The sequence below is a fragment of the Oratosquilla oratoria genome, chromosome 29, assembly GCF_046742065.1.
Source record: "Oratosquilla oratoria isolate Oo_2021 chromosome 29, ASM4674206v1, whole genome shotgun sequence".
Classification (NCBI taxonomy): domain Eukaryota; kingdom Metazoa; phylum Arthropoda; class Malacostraca; order Stomatopoda; family Squillidae; genus Oratosquilla; species Oratosquilla oratoria.
Genome location: NC_134805.1, coordinates 38,797,365 through 38,802,364, shown reverse-complemented (window position 1 = coordinate 38,802,364; position 5,000 = coordinate 38,797,365). Strand labels below are relative to the sequence as shown.

The following is a 5,000-nucleotide window of genomic DNA, read 5'->3' as shown; positions in this document are numbered from 1 at the left end:
CCACCTCCTCCCCCACCTCCTCGTCTCCCTTCATCCCCATCTCCTCATCTTTTACCCTTCCCCCTCCTCCCTTATCCCCTTTCCTCCCCATCTCCTCCCCTTACCTCCCCTCTCCTCCCCCTTCCACCCCACCTCCCTCATCCCCCTTCCCCCACCTCCTCCCTCCTCCCCCTTCCTCCCTCATCTCCCTTCCTCCCCACCTCCTTCCTCTTCTCCCCTCTTCCTCCCCCTCCCCTCCCCTCCACTCCACCGCAGTCCCCAGCGGCTTCAGAACTGACTGAAAGATTCAGACAGATGATGACAGAGAAGCCCAGCCCAGCCCAGCAGCGTCCCAGCTCGCTTGAGTCGTTGCTCTCTCTCTCTCTCTCTCTTTCTTTCTCAGTAGCGCGATTCGGGCAACATATTGTGCAGACATTGTTGGTCTCTTTGCTTGTTTCTTCTTCTTATCTTCTCTTTTCTTCTTCTTCTTCTTCTTCTTCTTGTTTCTCTTCCTCTTGTTTTTCTTCTTGTTCTTGTTTTTCTTTTTCTTTTTCTTCTTGTTTTTCTTCTTTCTTCTCCTTTTCTCCTCACAACCTATTTCTCTTCTTCTTTTTCTTCATCTTCTCCTTTTTTTGCTCTTTCTCCTAGTTTTTTTTTCTACTCTCTCCCCACGTCTCTTTCTTTATTTCTTTATTTATTTCCTTTATCTTGGAAAATAAAAAAAAACAAGAGGAAGAAGAAACTAAGATCTTTCTTTTGGCACAAAGAAAAAAATCATGATAATCTTCGTGGTTAAATTTGTTAATGAGACCAATTTGTCCCCATGACGTCACGCATGCCTCTAACAACACCAGCTGCCTCTGACGTCATCAGCTGCATTTCTAATGTCATCAGCTTTCTCTGACGTCATCAGGTTCCTTTCTGACGTCAACTACCTCCGACGTCACTAGGGGCCTCTGACGTCACGCATGCCGCTGACGTCATCAGTTTCATCTAACGTCATCAGCTGTCTTTCTGACATCATCAGCTGCTTCTGACGTCGTCAGCTGTCTTTCTGAAGTCGTTAGCTGTCTTTCTGACGTCGTCAGCTGCCTCTGACGTCGTCAGCTGTCTTTCTGAAGTCGTCAGCTGCCTCTGCCGTCATCACCTGCCTCTGATGTCATGAGACTCAACCTCTATGGGTGGAGAACGAAGTTTTTTATTCTTTACGAGCCCCGGGCTTTGACAGTCCCGTCTTCGCCGGGGTGCTCGGCTTTGCCTTTAGCTGTCTTCGGCGGCTAGATGCTCATTGTTCTTTAACTTAACATTCTGTTCAACATAACAATACATCTTTCCCTCATTCTATACCACAGTAAACAATTCGTGACATCAAGTCGCCTTTTCTTCTCATTGGCTGGTCTTCAGTCGTGACGTCATGTCACTTCTTCTGATTGGCTGCTCCTCAGTCGTGACGTTATGTCTTCTTATTAGCTGGTCTTCAATTGTGGCGTTGTGCAACATTTTCAAAATTCGATAATTTCTACAAACTATAACTTTTTTATATATGGTTGTGGTTTTTGTCGTAGGATTCTATTCAGTTCCCGAAAAACCTTCCCCTCTGTGACGTCACTCATTTTATTCTGGCGTGTGTGTGATTCACCATCGTCTTGGATCACGTGTTGGACTCGTGATCGACAGCTATTACCCTTTCGGAAGAGAGCTCAGAGCTCATATATGACCGATCTATGGGTAATGCTGTGACTTTACACGCACACACATATACACACCCAACTCCCCGTGTGTGTGTGTGTGTGTGTGTGTGTGTGTGTGTGTGTGTGTGTGTGTGTGTGTGTGTGTGTGTGTGTGTGTGTGTGTGTGTGTGTGCGCAAGCTCAGTCATACCCATAGATCGGGCCGTATATGAGATATAAACTCACATCCTGAAAGGTAATAGATGTCGATCATGAGTCCAGCACGTGATCCAATCATAGTAAATCACACAGTAAACTGGAACAGGATCATTAACTTAACCACGATGTCTGAAAAGGTTAAGCCCTTTCATGTCATCTCACAGTAAACTAGTTGTTCGGATCCTAGCATTCCCGTCTAACTTCCTCGACATCTTCCTTTTCTCGGGACCAACTTTGAGTTCAAGCCTTCATCGCCTTCAATTCAGCGAGGCTTCCTCTCCCACCTACGCAACGATCACCGCCAGGCAATTCTATCCACCAGAGGGACAGACGAACGGGGTCGGGACAGATACCGTTCACGTAGGGGATGCGCCCCCACAAACATGAATAAAATCGTCTGACGACAAGGAGTCTTCGAAATACGTTACCTCATTGAGGGGGAGTTCGTAGGTCCTTGACCTTCGTGCCAGGAAGCTCTTCCCCAAAGACTCCTCCGGAGGTTCTCCTGAGGTCTTGAGGTTTCTTACAGAGTTCGGGAGTTCGAGGTCCCCCAGTGACTCTCGAAGTCTTTCTGAGGTTTCTTATGAAATTCGGGGTCCTCCAAAGACTCTCTTAAAGTCTTCTTGAGGTTTCTAACGGAATTCGGAAGTTCGAGGTCTTCCAGAGATTCTCCCGAAGATTATTTGTTTTATTTTTTGGAAGTTCGGAAGTTTAGGCTCCCCCAAAGATCCTCCCGAAAGTCTTCTTGAGATTTCCTAGGAAGTTCGGAGTCCCTCAATAGACCCTCCCAAAGTCATTTTAAGGTTTATTAGGAAGTCTGGGCGTTCGGAATCCCTCACCGACTCCCAACAACTAGGTTTCTTAGGAAGTTTGGGAGTTCGGGACCCCCGCGGCCGACCTCTCCTGAGACCCCCGTCAACGGCGTCGTATAGTTGGCTCCAATGGCATCTCGAAGGTTCTTCGAATCCGCCAAAGAGGTTTATTGGCCAACTCGACACGTTTTATGCTTCAAACAGGGTCGCAAAGTTGTGCTCTGTCTTCGGTTTTATCGTCTGCGATCTGTACGATTTTTGGCGTGTGTGTGTATGTGTGTGCGTGTCTGTGTGCATATCTATACGTGTGTGGGTGAGTGTCTGTAAGTCATTGTGTGTGTGTGTGTGTGTGTGTGTGTGTGTGTGTGTGTGTGTGTGTGTGTGTGTGTGTGTGTGTGTGTGTGTGTGTGTGTGTGTGTGTGTGTGATTTTGTTTTGGTTCCACGACGTGAGCTACCTTCTTCAGGGTCATGAGGACGGGGCCTCACTTTTGTAAAATAATAATAATAATGATGATAATAAATAATAATAATTATAATAATAATGAATAATCAACTGAAATTTACTAACTGACTACTTTTACTTTCCCTCTCCACCCACACTCACGGAAGAGAGACAGGGCTCAGTAGCATACAGGAAGTAGCATACCTGTCAAGTACTACTTTTTTGCGCAAGTCTTACGTAATTTCTATGATTTTCAAGTCTTACAGCGTTAAGTTGAAATTGTTCTTTCGCTTGTTCTCCGCATGCAGTAGGTTCAATGCAGCTCCGCCTCACTGATGGTCTTGGTAGTACTGTTGTTGTACACAATGTAAACACATGACACAGTATGAGCACCACATAAGTTGTCATGCGTTTACATTGTGTTTTCATTCTGCATTCGTTTTTAAACAAATAAATATTGAATGACAAAAAAAATATGGTTTTCTTATGGTTTAATTACCGCTTTATACACAAACTTATGATCTCTAACGTAAAATATTACAGCAAGACACCACAGTAACTTGACAGGTATGAAGAAGGGGAGGACTGTTGTACCTTTTGCGAGTCGAGTCACATTATTTCCCAGCTTATTCTGACCATCCAGTGCACGGAAATCATAACGATGACTGTTGTACGTGTTTTAATAACCAGGGCACGTGGCTATCACCAGTAACCGTTATAATCAATTCTCGGTCCACATAGTCATGAAGCAAGTATGCGTTCATGAGATAAAAGTGTCTTGGTACTACTAACTTAGCTAAGAAATTTAATATTTAGGAAAAAAAAATTGAAGTCACAACAGGATCACGTGATATGAAACTGATCGTCTGAGTTTGTACAGTTAAGAAAACAAGTGCTGACACACTATGCAAACATGATTTCAGTCGCTATGAATCCGACACATTTTTCTATTTAGCAGTTGCCGTAATGCTACACTTTCTTCTTTTTTGGTAGATGGAACTGATCACCCCAGACTTCAACAGGGTGACAGTTCGTCAGATGGGCTATCCTAAGGTGAAATTTTTTCGTATGGGCTATCCTAAGGTGACAATTTTTCGGTTGTACAAGTTGATGGCAATAAGCATAATCCTCATTCAACCTAACCTAATCTTTATTCCACTGTTGATATTCGGCGTACTGGGATGACAATTCTTCAGGTGGGATCTCATGGGGTGACAATTCTTCATGTGGCCCCTAACCAAACCTGACCTTAATTAAGTGATCGTGACTGTTGAGGCGACTAATATTTACAAGATCATTTCTGGGGCTGCTACTCTTTGCAAGCTAATATGTGGGATATCTTATCTTTATATGGTTACTGTAGGGTTGCTGATTTTTACGACGTCCGATGTTGTTTACCATGGGTGTATATGCGTGTATATATGACCTAAAAGATACCATAAACATAACTTCATATCCGAGGGTAATATTTATCTGTTACTGGTATTCAAAGCAAGCTCCACCCACTTGTTAATGCCTTGCCTCTGATTGGTCAAAACTCACCGGGTGCTGTCATCATTGACAATGTCACACACACACACACACACACACACACACACACACACACACACACACACACACACACACACACACACACACACACACACACACACACATACATATATACACGCTCGCCAGTAAGAATCAACCAATCATTGAAGGCGTGACTAGTAGGTGGGGCCTATTTTGAATATTAATAAACCCAATCTGACTCTGAACTCATTTCCCACAACTTTTGTGTACCCGTTTGACTAAAAAAAAAAAGACAATTTACACTTATAAATCCAGGATCATCCAGACGTTAATACTAGAAATGTTCTAAATGGGTAATAAACGAGA

The 5,000-nt window shown here is 44.0% G+C and overlaps 1 protein-coding gene across 1 annotated transcript in view; it reads right to left on the bottom strand.

The window, feature by feature from the left end:
- The window catches only part of LOC143040725 (uncharacterized), a 229,313-nt gene that overhangs the window by 181,860 nt on the left and 42,453 nt on the right, over positions 1–5,000 (bottom strand). The gene's annotated exons all lie outside the window — the stretch shown is intronic.